The sequence below is a fragment of the Schistocerca serialis genome, chromosome 3, assembly GCF_023864345.2.
Source record: "Schistocerca serialis cubense isolate TAMUIC-IGC-003099 chromosome 3, iqSchSeri2.2, whole genome shotgun sequence".
Taxonomy (NCBI): domain Eukaryota; kingdom Metazoa; phylum Arthropoda; class Insecta; order Orthoptera; family Acrididae; genus Schistocerca; species Schistocerca serialis.
Window position 1 is genome coordinate 165,978,667 of NC_064640.1, and position 18,735 is coordinate 165,997,401.

General features: G+C 38.0%; 1 protein-coding gene across 1 annotated transcript in view; it reads right to left on the bottom strand.

Annotated features, from left to right (window-relative positions):
- Positions 1-17,937, bottom strand: part of LOC126469882 (E3 ubiquitin-protein ligase HERC2) — an 846,528-nt gene extending 828,591 nt beyond the window's left edge. Inside the window, exons 1-2 of the mRNA XM_050097213.1 lie at positions 17,799-17,937; positions 3,327-3,448 (exon numbers count right to left, since the gene is read on the bottom strand). The gene's annotated coding sequence lies outside the window, so the exon portion shown is untranslated. The remainder of the gene's footprint in view (positions 1-3,326; positions 3,449-17,798) is intronic.
- Between the last annotated feature and the right edge of the window lie 798 nt (positions 17,938-18,735).

Here is an 18,735-nt window from a genome sequence, read left to right on the forward strand (position 1 = left end):
TTAGAACATGTTTTATGCTTGCATATTATGACATTTCTGGAGACCGAAACCTCCACTGTAGAAATCAACATGGGCTCCAACAACAATGATCGTGTGGGACCTAACTTGCCCTGTTCGTCCATGAGACCCAGCAAGCAATAGATACATGAGCACAGATAGATACCGTGTTCCTCAACTTCCAGAAGGCATTCAATACAGCCCCACATTGCTGCCTAATGAACAAAATATGGAATATCTGACCAACTGTGTGACTGCACAGAAGAGCTTCTACCAAACAGAAGACAGCATGTTATTCTGAATGGAAAGAAGTCTTCGGATGTAAAAGTTACTTCAGATGTACCCCATGGGTATGTTCTAGGTCTGTTACTTTGCATAATACATATGAATGACATTATAGACAACACTGGAAGATCTCTGAGGCTTTTCACAGAGGATGCTGTTGTATACAGAGAAGTTGCAATGCTTGACAATGGTAGCAAAATTCAGGAACAGCTGCAGAGGATCAATACTTGGTGCAGGGGTGGCAACTGACCCTTAACATAAATGTAGTGTACTGAGTATAAGTAGACACAAAGACCCATTACTGGATGATTACACAATTGCAGTACCATCACCGGAAGCATTTACTTCCATAAAATATCTAGGAGTATGCGTACAGAGCTATTTAAAGTGTAACAACCACATGAAACTAATCACAAAAATGCAGATGCCGGACTGAGATTCATTGGAAGAATCCTTAGGAAATATAGTCCAGCAACAAAGCAGGTAGCTTACAAAACCCATATCCAACCAGTACTCAAATACTGCTGATCAGTTTGGGATCCATTCCACACAGGATTGATAGAGGAAATAGGTACAATCCAAAGAAGAGCAGCATGGTGCATGGTCTGTTACATGTTCATTTAGTATGCATGAATGCATCATGGAGATGATCAACCAATTCCAATGCTAGTGGCAAACACTGCAAGGGAGGCAGTCTACGGTTTACTGGTAAAATTGCAAGACTGTACATTCCTAGAAGAGGAACAAATATATTGCTTCCTCCTATGTACATCTCATGAAAAGCCCATGAAGATAAAATTAGATAGATTCGAGCCCACACGGAGGCTTACCAGCAAATTGTTTTTCCCACGAACTATTTGCGATTGGAGCAGGAAAGGGAAGAAGTGACTGTGGTACGCAAAGTACTCTCATCACACACCACAAAGTGGCTTGTGAAGTGTAGATGTAGATTGGAATGGCCTGCAGTATCTGATGACATGAACCCAACACGACACATGGGACCAGCTGAAATTTACAGTGTGTCACTGTAGCACACCCCCTCTTCCTGCACCTCCTCTTACACATACTGTGTGACATCTCAGGAAGGCCCTCACTGAACATTGGGACAGGTTTGAGCAGAAATATCTCAGCCACCTAGTCGACAGCATTCCAAGCAGGATCTAAGCAGATTATAATGCACATGGTGGAACAACACCGAACTGAATGTAATCCAGCAGATTTTGATTTTGCAAACATGCACCCTCACACAGTCCACATTTATTTTAGTTATTTTGTGTGACAACAAAGTTACATTTTTCTTTTCACAAGCGTTATTCTTTCATTCTCTGCTCCCCCTGAATCTAAGCTCAGACACCTTTATTTTCAAGTGAGGAATCTACCCAACAAAAACCTTAATGTATATTTTTCAAGGTAGCACACACATACTGCCATCTGAGGTGCTTCTACATCCATCAAGACAGTTTACACTCATGGATCCTATTTAATCCAACTACTGCTAAGGAAACAACTTTTAAGTTTCCTTTAATTTATGTCTATGGTCACAAACTTTTTGTTAACAGATTATCGGTTTCAGTCTATAATGACCATCATCAGATCTGTTTTATACAAACAAAGTCAGTGCTACTGACAACATGGCTCGGGCATATGATGTTATTTACATATACTTGAGGATGCTGGTGCCGATTCTGCATTTAACATTTGATGATGCCACTATGGCCGCAGTACATTAGGACTTTGTTTTTATAAAACAGATCTGATGATGGTCATTATAGACCAAAACAGGTAATCTGTTAACAAAAAGTTTGTGACCATAGACGTAAATTAAAGGAAACTTATTGTATATACGGGTCATTGTTTTATTCGTGACAGTGTCACAGCTTGTGAAACAACTTTTTTAACTTCAAGAAAAGTTGCAGATAATCAGCACTTAGCAGACTATTTAGAGTCACTGGTGCATTAAGGGCAGCTAAGAATATTTTGCAAGTACTATCTAACAACAGTATATTGAGAAAATAACAAAACAATCAACTGAAAATAACAGCTGTCATCCATGATCATTACAATAAACAGTTGATCTTTCCCATTTTTACAAATGATAATGCAAAGTCTTGGGTAGAATAAAAATACTGGAAGGAGTAACGATTACAACTTGCTGACACAAACAAACACAAACATACACACAAAATTCAAGCTTTCGCAACAAACTGTTGCCTCATCAGGGAAGAGGGAAGGAGAGGGAAAGACGATAGGATGTGGGTTTTAAGGGAGAGGGTAAGGAGTCATTCCAATCCCGGGAGCGGAAAGACTTACCTTAGGGGGAAAAAAGGACGGGTATACACTCGCACACACACACATATCCATCCACACATATACAGACACAAGCAGACATATTTAAAGACAAAGAGTTTGGGCAGAGATGTCAGTCGAGGCGGAAGTGCAGAGGCAAAGATGTTGTTGAATGACAGGTGAGCTATGAGTGGCGGCAACTTGAAATTAGCGGAGATTGAGGCCTGGTGGGTAACGGGAAGAGAGGATATATTGAAGAGCAAGTTCCCATCTCCGGAGTTCGGATAGGTTGGTGTTGGTGGGAAGTATCCAGATAACCCGGATGGTGTAACACTGTGCCAAGATGTGCTGGCCGTGCACCAAGGCATGTTTAGCCACAGGGTGATCCTCATTACCAACAAAAACTGTCTGCCTGTGTCCATTCATGGGAATGGACAGTTTGTTGCTGGTCATTCCCACATAGAATGCATCACAGAGTAGGCAGGTCAGTTGGTAAATCACGATATAAAATAGTCCTCGTCAGGTGACCTATCTTTTTAATGGCATCTTCATCAGATAAAAATTTGAGTATTACTAGTGTCTAGATAGCATAAATTTATATCTTGCAAGTGCCATGTAATTATACATGTGAATGCTTGTAACTGATGCATCAGTCATACAGTTTAAAATGTTAATCAATACATTTTTCGGTCATTCAAAGACAGAGCCAAAGAACATTATTACAAAATTAGTAAAAATTTACTCCAAAGATGATTTACCTGTTAAAGTCAGTAATTATTAACAGAAGTTCAAAAATGTGCAAATGGTGCACAGGGTAGGAGACCAATTAAATGACCATAATTCTTCTAATTTTTCGTTCATTTCTGGATGTGGTGCGAACCTGTGACATACAAACAGTTGGAGGGAAAAATAAGATATCGCAAATATGACACCACCACTTCATTTGAACAAATAGAAAGTATAGAGCAGTGAAAAAAATTTAATTATTCCACAGTGCAATCTACACTGGTGTCCAAAATTAAAGCAACAAACAGAAACTTTGCAGGGTTGCATTTATTTTGCCACAAAATAGTACAACAGGTGATAGTAAAGTAGAAACAATGCAAAGAATACAGAATGTAATCAACTGCAACATATATAATGGTGGACAAAAATGTTATTCACTGTTTTCCAACTTAATGGATTTGCACACATATTCTGACAACTGAATAATGTGCTCAGTATGGGTTATGACCACCTCTGGCACCAATACAGCCCTGACGACGAAGAGATATGCTGTGAATGATGTCCTCAATCTCATGTTGAGGCAGTAATGCCCATTCTTCCTGCAGAGTTGCTCACAAGTATTGGAGAGTGGTTGGTGGATACTGACGTGATGCAACCTGTCTCCCTAGTGCATCCCACACATGCTCTATGGGATTCAAACTGGGAAAGCAAGCAGGCCATGCCATGCGTGCAATATCTCCCGTTTCCAAGAAAACATCAACCACCCATGCTCTATGAGGTCAAGCGTTATCGTCCATCAATACAAAGTCTGGGCCCACAGTACCTTGCAACAACTGCACAATGGATCCCAAGATCTCCTCATGGTGTCTGACATCTGTTAAATCTTGCTGATTCACCCGTACAATTTCATAAAGAAGTGTTTGAGTGGTCAAGTGTTCCACGTGCCCTCCAAATGCGAACTTGTCTAGAATCACTCTCCAGACCACATCGGGACTCATCTGTGAAAAGAACATTGGCCCACCATTCGACCAGCAAGGTGGCACATCAACAGCTCCATTCTATAGACATTCCCTTGTGTGAAGACACACCAGAGGTAAACAGGCAGCAGGTCTTTGACAATAAAGGCCACTCTGTTGAAGCCTTCTGTACACCGATTGCCTCGCTACAACACATGCAGTGGATGTTGCACGGTCAGATGCCAGTTGCAGTGCAGTACTAAGGTTACCATTGTGCCCTTAGAGCCAAATAATGGTCCACTCTTTCTGATGTCACACATGGTCGGCTTTGTCCTGGTCTCTGGGATACAGTTTCAGTCTCTGTAAACTGTCACCTCATCTGAGAAACAACAGAATGATTCACATTAAGCCATCAGGCCATATCAGTTTGCTACTCTCCATCTTTCATTATTTCTATGGCCCTCCACAGCAGAAAGTCTGTAGGTGTCTTCTTTGTGCCATACTGCAGTGTCTGCGACTGTGCACACAGTGTTTGTGGATGTGGGACTATCCTTCCCACACTGCCACACTTGATAGGTGCCCTGAAGTTATTGCTGGTGTGGTTGCTCTTTGATCAGAATGCCATCTTCTGTGCAGAACATGATCTTAACGACATCAGTTGACTGTTTGTATGACTGTATCGTGAATTAGACACGGGACACGGAAGTAGCAGTTTGTTGCTTTAATTTTGGATACCAGTGTGTATACATCATCTGGACAAAACTCGCACAATATTACAAACTGAAATACTCTGTGTAATAACTCGTAAGAAACCAAGATAACAAAATGATGAACTCTTCATGGTTAAATATCTTACACATGGATGCCATTAAATTTAATATGTAAACACAAAGGAAAGAATCAGCTAGCAGGTAAGTTACAACAGGAAAATAACAACTGTTATCCATGATTATTACAATAAACTGTTGGTGATAAAAATTACAACGTACACCAGAAATTAAGGAACAAAACTAAAGGCAACCAAAATATCAGTTTTGGTAGTCATGCTCTTTGCATGCGCGCGCGTGTGTGTGTGTGTGTGTGTGTGTGTGTGTGTGTGTGTGTGTGTGTGTGTGTGTGTGTATGTGTGCGCGCGCGCGTGCGTGTGAGAGAGAGAGAGAGAGAGAGAGAGAGAGAGAGAGAGAGAGAGAGAGGAGTATCTTAGTGGGGATTATAAATAATTTACTATGGAAAGAGTTTTGTCACTTGGATTTATAGTTACAACTGATCTAACAAATGTGCAGTTATGTAGTCTCAATGATATAAGAAACAAATTATTCTACAACCAAAGTCTTCCAGCAGTTAATCTCATTAATACTGTCAATTTTGCAGCCATTTGTTCTCTGTTGCTACTTGAATAATGCTATATCATATGATTCAAAAAAATCCATCTTTTGCAACTGAATTCTTTATTTGTGTCTACCAAATATGTTTCACCATTATTCTCATTAGTGATGCACTGTACTGAATTTAAAACCTAGTTGTAGTCATTACTATTACCCTTTACAGAAAATGTTTCTTTCCAACCCAAATTCAGTATGGTGTGGCTTAATAGTAGCACTGGGTGAGCTATTTAAACTTCATCCACACTAACCATGAAAGAATTAATCAAAACTACAGTTGCTGAGTTTTACTAATGTAGTTTAAAGTTTAAAACAACAGTTATTACCAACTAAATTAGATTCACCTACCTACTAGTATATACCAATCCTTCTGCCCTGATGACAGCAGCAGCGTGTCATGACACACAAGCACCTTCAGGGCTAGTGTGCCTCAAACTATTCACACACAATTCAAGGGCAATGGGCACTGACCTACAGGTTGATCTACACACACACACACACACACACACACATACATTGGGAGAGTAGGTTCCCAGGTAATTCGCTGGTGAGAGACAATGACAATCATATCAGAGGCCTCTTTCCATCCCACACGAAACATCCACATGAGAATAACCCGACCACCCACCTGAACGTTGCCCTCTTCACAAGTGGGATGCATCGCCTCACAGTGTTCTCAATGTACTCGTACCCCATCCCCAGGACGTACTAATGTGTATCACAATTCTCAAGAGTCCAGGTGATGTTTTGCCATGCTGTGAGCATCCAGTGGTAATGTTCCTATGCTAATGGTAATTTTTATGCCCTGTGCAATGTGGTAAACAAATGTCCACATGTGAAGCTCAAACTTAACATCTGAGGTCATCCATCAGTCCCCTAGACTTAGAACTACTTAAACCTAACTAACCTAAGGACATCACACACATCAATGCTCCAGGCAGGATTTCAACCTGCGACCGTAGCAGCAGTGCGGTTCCAGACTGAAGCACCTAGAACCGCTCAGCCACAGCGGCCGGCCACATGTGAAGCGGCAGTTTCTGTACCCCACAGCAAATTGTTAGTTCTGGCTGCTATAGTGGTTAACATGTTGTCTGCCATCACATTCATGAGTGAATTATTGCACTATGGTTCATCTGTCTGTTGTTAAAATTCATGATAAGTGACAGTGACGATTGTCATGAATACATTGATGACCAAATGATTGGTGTCATCAATGTTCCCCAAAGTAAGATACTCACAGTACACACTTGATCTGATGAGTGTGAAACAGCCATGGCCTACACAACCTTGGAGATAAAGTGTCTCATTCTTCCAACACGAATGGTCTGACCTCAATGTCAATCACGCACTCGAATGTCACATCAACACAATATGCATATAACACTTTAGAGAGCTCAGTTTGCCACAGCAACGGAAGTGTTCTCTCTGGAACAGAGTTCTCACTAGTTATATTGGTCATGAGTGAATATTAATAGACCTAACTGCCGCTATGAAAGACTTATTGCAATGCAATTTGTCTGACTGGGGCCCCTGGGATATAAAGTGCAGTCGAATGCTCTATCATGCCTAGTGAAGAGAGAGCGGAAGGCTACAGATTTCACACATCAGCAGCACATTTACAGTTGTACAACAGTGCATCGCTAGAGATTTTTTTGGAACTCTACTTCATAATACTAAGATCTAACTAGTTACATAACACGGTAAGCAAGCACATTATAAACTCTCAGTCAGGTAACACTTTAAAAATTACAGTGGTCACCCTATCCAAACTTCTTAAGGACAATTTTGTTTCACAATTAGCTAAACAAGATGAGGAGGTCATACAGTTTTAATCATCACTTCAAAAATGAATTAATTAATTACATAAAAAATAAAGTCATGTAATTAACTTTTCGTTACTGTGATAAAATGGGTATGGGCTGTGATATTTAGTTTCAGCTTCTCTAGCAACTCGCTTCAGTACTGAGGCATGGGGATTTCAATGTGTACCAGCACTGAAGACATAAGTGCAAACCACCAAACAAAATTCATTGTGTAAGTCTATTTTTCTACATCTGCATCTAGATACCGTATGGTGCATTGCAGAGGGTACCCTGCACAACTACTACTCATTTCCTTTCCTGTTCCACTCACAGACAAAGCAAGGGAAAAATGACTGTCTATATGCCTCCATATGAGCCCTAATTTCTCATATATTATCTTCGTGGTCCTCATGCAGAATGTATGTACAATTGTTCTGCAGTCAGCTTCAAATGCCAGTTCTCTTAACTTTCTCAGCAGTGTTCTTCGAAATGAGTGTTTTCCTCCCTCCAGGGATTCCCACTTCAGCTCCCGAAGCTTACCTGTAGCACTTGCACACTAATCGAACCTACCAGTAACAAATCCAGTAGCTCACCTCTGCACTGCTTCAATGTCTTCTTTTAATCTGACCTGGTGCGGATCCCAAATGCTCATATAGTACTCCAGAATAGTAGCATTAGCACCCTACATGTGGTCTACTTTATAGATGAACTATACTTTCCTAAAATTCTCCCAATAAACCAGAGTTAATCACCTGCCTTCCCTATCACAATCTTCACATGCTTGTCCCATTTCATATCGCTTCGTAACATTACGCCCAGATATTTAAATGACGTGACACTGTCTAGCAGGACACTACTGATGCTGTATCGTAAGAGCCAGCTACCATTCATCACACCATCTTTCTCACTGTTTTAATTAAAACTTTATAACTACCATCCACACCTAACTTCCTTTTATTCTTTCTGGAGATACAGGGTGATTCACGAAGATTTGCAAATATTTTAGTATGTTATTCTCAAAGTAAAACTAAAGGAAAAAGTTCACATACACATAGGTCCGCAAATGTTTAGTTATGAAATTACAGCTAACAAAAGATTTTGCCTGAAATTTAGCAACTTGCCTAGTATGAAGCCATCGTAAAACTGTATGAGGTTAAAGCAAAGCACGACTTCCATTTATTTTGTTGTTATTGATCTTGTGAATCTAATAAAACATGTCCCAGATGTGTATCTGTAGTAGTTTTCCAGAAAATCCAGAGAAGCAAAGACATAATTTCATAAAATTTTTAATTCATTAACTGTTTGGCCCAATTTGTTTTTTTAAATTCCAGACAATTGCACAAAATTTTCAACAGAAGTTTTAGGGAATTTAATTTTGGAAAAATGACGGTAATAATGTTAACAAAAACTGTATGTATTAATTGAAGACATAAAGTCTGTAAATGAGTCGGCAATCTATTTTCACAAGTCTGTCTTGATCACACAGATTTCTTATAATTTATTACCGGTTTCGGCACACTGCTATCCTCAGATGATTAAAATATTCTGGTATGTATATATCATGTACTCACATGTTTAACTTGACGATGATTTACATCAGAATATTTTAATCATCTGAGGATGGCAGTATGCCAAAACAGGTAATAAAGTGTAAGAAATTTGTGTGATCATGACTGACTTGTGAAACCGTATGAATGTGTCAGATAATCTGTTTTTATTAATACCATAGCACAAATGGATTTGTATTAAACAAAGCTCAGAATTAAGGAAATTGTACAGTGTACATACAATTTCACAATACATTCACAATAAATGTTCACAAATGTCTCCACTGAGTTCAATGCATTTAGCTACACATGTATGAACAGATTTTGTTGCTCGTTTCAGTTCCACAGGATTGTTCTTAATTTTGTCTATTGCATTCATAATGCCAAGAAGTAATGCCTCACATGTACCGACTTTGTCCTCATAAAATATGTCTTTCACCCAGCCCCATACACAAAAATCCATTTGTGTAAAATCGGGCAATCTGGGTGGCCACAGAAGAGCAGCACCATGACCAATCCATTTCTGGGGAAAATGTTCCTTTAAATGTGTAGTAACAGTGTTGGTGAAATTTGGAGGCGCACCATCAGGTTGAAAATACATTTGCAATCACGTAGCAAGCAGAACATCTTGGAGAAAGCGGGGCATTTCTTCTTGAAGTAATTGTAACTACATCTCGCCAGATGGATGTCCAATAAAGTGTGTGTTGATTAAACAATACCAAACATTTATGCTAAATCGCTGTTGGAAATTGCATTGCACTGTTGCATGTGGGTTTGCTTCAGACCATACGTGCTCGTTATGTAAATTGTTTATACCATCTTGAGTAAACTGTGCCATATCGGTAAATAAAATGTATTTATGTAACCACTGATTAGTGTTTAACCAGTTGCACAACTCCAAGTGAAGGGCAGGATCTCCCAGATGTAAATAATGCACTTTTTGTTTATGGTAAGGATACACATTATTTTGTACTTCCTTACATTGTGAAATGCCTATTCGTTGAGAGATATATCATGTACTGGAAAGCAGGCTCGCTTAAAGTATTGGGTGCTTGTACTAATTATGAATACTAGGTAGAGAACCTGTCTCTCATAACATTCGAAATACTCTGCTAATGGTTCGTGCATTCGGAATACTCTGAGTTGGATAATGTAAATGATATTCATTAACTGCAGCCGTAGCATTACCATCACATTAGCCATAAATAAACACCATATCAGCGTATTCCTCTGTCGTAAATTTGAAAAGCATCCCTATTTCATAAATAATCTACAAATTACAACAGTTACTATGTGGTTTCACTTAAATACACTGTTGTTGTTATGTTCTTTCACTGAACAATACAGAAAACTAACTTGTTTCAATGTTATGAAATGACTGAAACAACTCACTAATGGTTGCCAACAATGACAAGCATTTCTACATTCTTAATGGAAAGTAAACGAATTTACTTGTATAATAATCTTTGCTTCTCTCAATGTTCTGGAAAACTATTGCAGGTATACGTCTGGGACATATTTTACTACATTCACCAGACCAATAACAACAAAATAAATGGAAATAGTGCTTTACTTTAACCTTCATATTTGCGAAGTTGCTAAATTTCGACAGAAATCTTTTATCAACCATAACTCCGTAACTAAACATTTGCGGACCTATGTTTATATTAACTTTTTTCTTTAGTTTTGCTCGTAGAATAACATATTAAATATCTGCATATCTTTGTGAATCAACCTGTGTATGTAATTGTGCGAACTGCTGTTTTTAGTCTCTTGCCTAGAATATAGTGTGTTTTTCATTACAGTATTTATGGAGGGTCTTATGAGCCTGATCATGAAACCAATTGCTTATCCACATATGGTTGAATTGTTAATTGCGAAAACTATCATTCACTTTTCTTATATCTATTTAGGTTGGTTGAAATTTTTTCCATAGCTAAAACTCTACAAACACAAGCAATAAAGAGTATTACATATTCAACCAATTGTGAAAGTATGTACTGCTTCAAAACTTAACTGCTTCAATTATACTGACATTTCTGGAAATTACTTTGTTCATTAACCACCTTTGTACCTGAGATTGATAATTCACAGCTATGTAGCAGCACTCAACTTGAAGGCTGCCGATTTTAATTCTGGCGGTGGAAGAAATGTTCATTGCTAATATTTAGCAGAAAAGGGAAGGAGAGGTTATTGATCACCAGATTTTGCACCAATGCTCTGTGTTAATCCACAAACCCCTCCACAGTAGCTCATGGAGTAAGTGCATGATGTTGATGATCCATCCATCCATCAGATGGGGACATTAAGATCGATACTCCCCGTGGCACGGTTCAGGCACAGGATTTCACCCTCTTCCTGTCCTTCATCCAGACGCTGTAGAAGCATTCATCAGTCATCCATATGGCAAGAAACACAATTGACAGTTCAGACCAGAAGAAGACAATGACAACCACCACCACTAGGAGCATGCCAAGGATAGTAATTAGGGGTTCGTGCATCTGCCACCAATGCTCATTGCCTGACTATGGCACTGACTATGACTTTGTTTATTAATTTATGCTGACTATACAGGCACTATTACAAACTGCTATCGTTCAATAGAACAGCAGTAACTCACTTATGCGCAATCCTATTTACAGCAATTATTGAACTTTCAAGGGCGGGGGAAAAGGAGTGGAGACAGAGTGACCAAAATATGGTTCAAAAGAAATTCATGAGATGTATGATGTTCTTGGCCCACAGCTATCCTCCTCTACTTCCCTCCAGTCCAATTGATTTTTCTGCCTTCTGTCTGATAATCTGGTAGTCATTCTTCAGTTAGCTATCAATCTTATCTCACAGTATGTCTTTTTATCTCTCAAAACCTATTAACAGTGCCTTGTCACACAGCATACTTCAATAACAATTGTATAACATACAACCACCATTTCAATACATATTTTTATGAAAATCTGCAACAGCTGACAAATTACTGACAACACAGCAAGGTTATTGTCAGCTTCTACTATAACGCCCTAATGCCATTTAGGATCAACTCCATTTGTACACAAAAACAACATACATGCACAATTGCCAACTTAATCATTTCAGCTCATTTTTAGATTTTACTTTAGAGGAACGCACAGTGTACACACTATTCTGTAAAACTGCCCTTTGCTTCTGAACTCAAAATAAAATACACAGAACCACATTCTCTTCCAGCAATAATATAAGAATAAAGCATTACAAAAGTATCCGATTCCAACCGTCTACTTTGACCCATGACATCATCGATATGGCGTAAATGGCTACTTCCAGCATATACAAAATGACAACAATGACGTCACTACATACACATGGTAACAAACATGGACAAAAATAAAAATGATACAATAACATCTCACTCCAAAACAAAATGGAACTAACAGGACATTCGCAGAAAATTGGGAAAAATTTGTAAATTTGTGGTAAGATCTTATGGAACCAAACTGCGGAGTCATCAGTCCCTAACCTTACACGCTACTTAATCTAACTTACGCTAAGGACAACACACACACCCATGCCCAACGGAGGACTCGAACACCCGACAGGGGGAGCCGTGCGGGCTGTGACAAACACATTTCAGACCACGCATCTACCCCGTGTGGCAAAGAATTGGAGTTTAGGATGGGGGCAAGCTACAACAAAAACATCGCAACATCTAAAAACAAATAACGTAAAAAAATTAAATTACAACATTTCACCACACCATTAAACCACAGGTATCAGACATTTCCCTTGAGCTACATAGCTCAACTGCAGCTATTGATACCAAAAAACCAGCACCTACAACTCTGAAGAGTGGAACCAAACCCCAACAATTCAAAAACCCAAATATCCCATGTTTACTACATCAATTAAAACGCAACCGACGTACCATAAATATATTATACACAAAACATCACACACACACACACACACACACACACACACACACACACACACACAAAAAGGTGCACGCTGACAATGCTACCTCACTGGGCCGAGCCGCCAGAAGTCTCACCAGTTTCATGTCGTTTCACAAACAATATTTTAGGTGTCATACGCAACATATTCAGCAATAATACCGAACATCTGCAGAAACTGTGTGTCAGACATCATATCATCACCCACTTCAGAATGTAATGATACACTTGTGAAATCACTGTCATATTCACAGCTAACAAAAAAGCAACCAAAAAATTAGACTTCTTTCCGCACAACACGCTTCAAACTAATCAGACCTAACAAAAACGCCAGGCACATAAGAAAAACCTTAATACCTCACTGAAAACACTTCCACAACCCACATTACCACACCAACTACCTAAACTCAAAACCACATTAGCACGATGACAACTAAAACTCAAATGAACCCAATACTACACGTTAAACTCAGCATGTCTACATCCACCACCAGAGGGCATGATCAAGTGCAACAACACACCACCTACAAACATAATGAACTCAAAAACTCTGCGCTGCAGTGGCGTCACACATCACAACGCCATTATGTCACGGGTCAAAGCAGACGGGTGGAATTGGACACTTCTGTTGATTCAAAAATAATGTATTATATTCAGTGATTTAAAAAAAAAAATAACTAAATAAAAATAAAAAACACCTTTCTGTATGCAGTCCCAATGTGGTAATGAATGAGTTTCTTCTTCCTTTTTATCTTATTATTCTATTAACAGTGTATTTGCACTGTTGCAAAGATATTTCTTCATACCATATTTACATGTTCTTGTAATTAAACAAGTGATAGCAGCTATGTCTAACCTGGTTGCAGTGAATCTAAAACACCACAAATAGTGGGACCACAAGCACTTCGTGTATGACTGGCATAAAGAATGTAATAAACACAAAATATTAGGTTATTACAAGTTGGGAATGTATTTTAAATAAATACACAAGGAAAACACAGACAATAAGAGACATTAAGTAAAAATTTAGGTCTGTAGTATACTAACTATTTATTTTTTTAGCCTGTGTGCACACTTAATGAGTAAGCATTCACTAGGTTAAAACATAATTTGGCAACCAAACAATTTTATTTTTATCCTACACTTATTCAATGACAGTAATTCCTTTATGCATTAGGTCATTATACTGACAAACAAGCCATATCCACCAGAATGTACTTATGTTGATGTGGTCATTAATTTAAGCCAAAGTAAAGACTGTTATTAAACAGTAAGACATTCCTTCAAGAGGCTGATGAACTTGAAATTACCTCTTTTTACTGGGGTACACATCTTATTTAATAATGCTTTCTTCGATTGTGTGGTTTCTTGAAGTCATGTCTGGAGTCATCTTCAAATAATAATTTAAGTCATTTTCATATCCTTTCCTTCACATGACATACTATCTATAGCACACTCAGCTGTACAAAAAGTGATACAATAATATTGTGGAAAGTAAAATACTGATGTATTGAAGTAAGAGTTAACCGTATATAAAACAATATCGGTTTTATAATGACACCCTCATAAATAATGTGTATCTTGATGTACAACTCTAATTACTTCCCTCAGCCTACACTCTTCCAGTATTAATTTTCAGTGTAAGGTCTGCATTCTCTCTTCCATCAACAAATGTTTAAAGTCAAGTGGTTCAGTAGCAAGAGTAGCTCACACATTAATACGCTTTTGCTCATCCCAGACTGCCATTCAAATAGTTATGGTATAAAGAGTTAATGTTGTCAGTACTCAACCAGTCAAGAGAAGAGATGTAAGGGGAAATTTTCACAAATGGTAAAATTACATACTCCACAAGCTACCATACTGGGCATGGTGGAGGGTACCTTGTACCAATAGCAATTCCCTTTCCTGTTCCACTCACTAACGAAGCAAATGACTGCCTATATGCCTCTGTAAAAGCCCTAATTTCTCTCATCTTGTCTTCGCAGTCCTTATGTAAGATGCACATTGGTGGCAGAAGAATTGTTCTAGCGTTGCAAATAACTGTTCTCTATAAACTTTCTCAACAGCACTTTTGGTAAAGAACATCTATACATAGTCTTCTTTATGGATAACCTACACACAACCTGTAATTTTCCCAATAAACCATAGTTGACCATTTGTCTTCCCTACCACTGACCTCATGTGCTTGTTCCATTTCACATCGCTTTGCACTGTCACGCCTATACATGCGTCAAGAATACCATTAATACTCTATCCAAACATTACAGGCTGTTTCCCTACTCGTCTCCATTAACTTATACTTTTCTACATTTAGAGCAAGCTGCCATTCATTACAACAAACAGAAATTCTAAGTTGCCATGTATTGCCCTACAGCCACACAATAACACTTTCCCATACGCTACAGCACAATGTCATCCACAGTCACAGTCATAGATTATTGCTCACCCTATTTGTCACATTGTTTATTATATGGAGTACAAGAACAGCTCTGTAACTCTTCCGCGGGGGCTCTCCTGGTGATGCCCTGGTACTTTTTTTTATATAAAAGCCTCATATCATGTCTCCTTTCGCTTGACTGATCATATTATATTTGCATATTACTGTCATTCTCCCCATTAAAAACTGTCTTTATTTTCAAAATTCAGGACAAGGTTGACACTGAATCTACATACTCATCTTGGAAATTACACTTAATATGCCTTAGACTCTAAGGAACTAAGCTCCCAAAACACTATTAGCAACTCTTGAAGGTAATAATATTTCAGTGTTATAAGCTCCATTAGAGTTCACGGCCCTGTGATGTAGGTCATTAAGGCAGCATAGATCCTCGATTTCAACAAGGGGTGAAAACACTAACGCATATAAACAAAAACTACAAAAACCTAACTATCTGGACAAAAATCTGAACCTTCCACATATGCTTGTAGTGTATTAGGAATGCACCTTATTGTCCAGGTTTCTTCCTACACACTGGTACCAACTAAGCTGCTACAATATAGAAAACAAAGATAACACTGTCAATGGGAATGTTTAAAAAAAAAATTAAACTGAGATTTTACCAAGACGCACTGATGTATTCAAACATAGAGAGAGGTCCGTGTTTAAACAGAACTTAAAAACTTACACCCTTCACAGAATACATGTTTAAACACAATAAATGTGGACTGTGCACAAAGAAAAACACTAGAATCAAAGTTCACGTCATGCACATGCAAATTTGCTATTCGTGCCATATCCAAATAAACAAAGTACTTCTGTGTTATGTCTGACAGTCTCAAAAATGAGAACGTAAGGGCAAAGGACACAATTTTACAGTAATACATAAACTTGAAAACAACAAGTCCATGAAAGATTTCACCAGAAAAACCTACATGAGGTGAAGACAAGCTGAGAACATTTCCACATTGTGCAGGGGAAGACAATATCTAGGAATGTTGTTAACCCATTTATTATAAGGATACAATGAAAAACTAATCTGATAAAATGAGCTGTCCAACAGTTTCCTTTCTACAGCAATGGTAGCACTAGCATTGACAAATTGCACAATGAATAATGAGATGGGAAAAGCACTCAGTGTTTTCTTGTAAAAGAATTTTGCAGAAACTTAGTACATGTACATCCTAATACAATTTATCTACACACTAGTAAAATACTTGCAACATCTATGTTTCAAGTTACTTAATATATTCTGTAGGTAGCCATTACAAGACTAACTCTACATCGCAGTCTTCTCAGTAACATAAAAAAAAGATCACTGCCATAGATGTCCATTAAATAATTAGTTCCCCACAATGCAGCCTACAACATGTAAGGCAGATAACAGGAAACATGTAGAATCACAAAACAATTGTATAAGTCCTTTATTGCTCAACTCATCCCAAGGAGCACTTCAAACTGTTCAATAAACAGAGCAAATACTCTGTTACAAGTTTTCCTCTACTTCTCAAGATAAGAACTCTGAACATACATAATGATAAAAAAAATATTGTCGAGTCCATTCCAAACTTTAATGCTTAATGTTAGAGTCAGAACACAACGTCACAATGTGATCACTGGAGTGTAAACAACTGCAGAAAGAGCTACATCCCATGTAAATGCAATCATAACACCACCAAAGAGTCAGTCTCATTATCATAATGACATGAACAAATATTGATTGGCTCCATCACTTTATTTCTCAGTGAAATACAAGTGGCAATAAAAACTACATAACTCGGAAATGTGGGGGTAGTAACAACAAATGCCTTCATTATACAGTACATTTAACAATGAACAAACTTGTAAAATTAGTAATATATACAAAACACAAATTTTCCAGACCCTCTGAAGTAATATTAAAACAGCAATGAAAACCAAATAATACTGCGCCTAGTAAATATGATGCTGCAAATGAACAAGTGCTCTATGCCTAAAAATCTAACAACTTGAAATATACATGCATTCAGTTCGATAATGTACAAGAAATATTGCACAGATCGCAACTACAACGGGCCATAAAACAATGTCAACTGCATCTGTCCAAAACTGCACGGAAAATTAAGTACATTAAAATCAAAAGAGTACACGGTCACAAAAAAATAAATATATATAAGCAAATCACAGAAGCTTCAGTGACGCACACTAGTAACACAAAGAACTAAAACCTAAGCATAAAATAATGTGGAAACGTAGTGTTACTGATGCTGGAGGAGCACAATAACGATCGAGAAATTAAGCTCGAGAAGCTATTAACAGATACAATAAAGTGAATGAAATAACACACTATTTAACAATGTTGACTTCCTCTTTAAGAAAAAAACAAAAAACAAAAAAAATGCGCAAAATTTAGCTAGCGTACCAAAACAAACAACGCGAGGAACTATTTAAAATTCCGAATCAGCTTATGTTTACCTATTATTAATGAACTCTATCATTGGTACAATGACAGATCATCTGATCGGAACAACACATTTCTAATATTTGCGTGGGACAACTAAAACATATGAACAACTACATTATCCACAACTCTACGCACCACTGTCAAACTAACATGTTTATGCTAACCAAAGATTATTTCTACCAGTAACACGATAACTGAACCAAAGGGTATAGCACTCTCGTACATAAAATATATGCCAGATCAATTAGTTTTTACACTGTTACAAAAAAAAGTTTGTTGCTCATAAAGTGTGAAAAGTGCATCTTACATGAGCTTTAAGTGACTGAAATGGACTATACAAAGGCACTAATAGTACACGCACAACCAACTGCAATACATGCTTATATGTTACTGGATCAGTTCAGGCTTCTAAAATGATCCAAAGGCATAATGAAACTTTATTGAATCACAATTTGAAACAGTAGGACCACAGTACTGAAACTGGTTTAAGAGGTAGTTTACAAGAACCGAGCATATAAATACAAGTGTTTTTATACCCCGCTTGAAATACTATCGAGCGACAATGATAGTTCTGTTCTATATCCGTACCATAAACACCAATATTGAGATAATAGCACAAAGTATAATAGCACACAATACGACTTATTCACCTATGGACTGCGGGAAGTGGAAAAATGTGACTGCCTTAACTCCTATATGCGCATATCTTGTTATAGGCGATTCTCTGCCGAAAAATGTGGTAGTGCCGAATTCCACAATAGACGTTCGTCCAGGAATCAAGATCCACCAGTAGAAAAAACACTTTAACAACATATATAACTCGCAGGATAGTTCAGTAGAGGCATCTCGGAAGGATTACGAAGGAATCTTCATAAAAGTAGGTACAAATTCTCTTAGAAGCAGCACTGGAGAGGAAATTGTAAGTGAAACAAGAAATTTAATTCAATC